This window comes from Solanum tuberosum, unplaced genomic scaffold (assembly GCF_000226075.1).
Source record: "Solanum tuberosum cultivar DM 1-3 516 R44 unplaced genomic scaffold, SolTub_3.0 scf00008, whole genome shotgun sequence".
Lineage (NCBI taxonomy): Eukaryota > Viridiplantae > Streptophyta > Magnoliopsida > Solanales > Solanaceae > Solanum > Solanum tuberosum.
In genome coordinates, this window is record NW_006238934.1 from 2,819,888 (window position 1) to 2,820,367 (window position 480).

Genomic DNA, 480 nt, shown 5'->3' on the forward strand with positions numbered 1-480 from the left:
TTGTTTTTTAATTTTAGTTTCTGACAAAATCAAACAAAAATAAGAAGTTTCTGACAAAATCTTGGAATGGTTCTTTAAAAAAATTGCAAGATATATATTGTATTATTGCTGAAACGTGCATTGTATTATTTAGATATTATATAAAATTTTTTTATATTTTTATCAATTAACAAATGCTATATATTTTATTATACAAATGATAAGTTACACCATCAATAATACACAAAAAAAAGAAAAGAAAAAAGGAGTGGGGAGGAAGGAAGAAATTAAGAGACCATGCAGTGAATTATCTATAATGACAGTGTTTGCAATAAAATTTCGTAGAAATAAATTATAATCATGAAATAAATAAATAAATTTTATTTATTTATAATGTTGTGAGTATATTTACGTGTATTTTGTGATTTTAGGGGCATTAATAATGTACTTTTCAAAAGAATATATATATATATATATATATATATATATATATATATATAC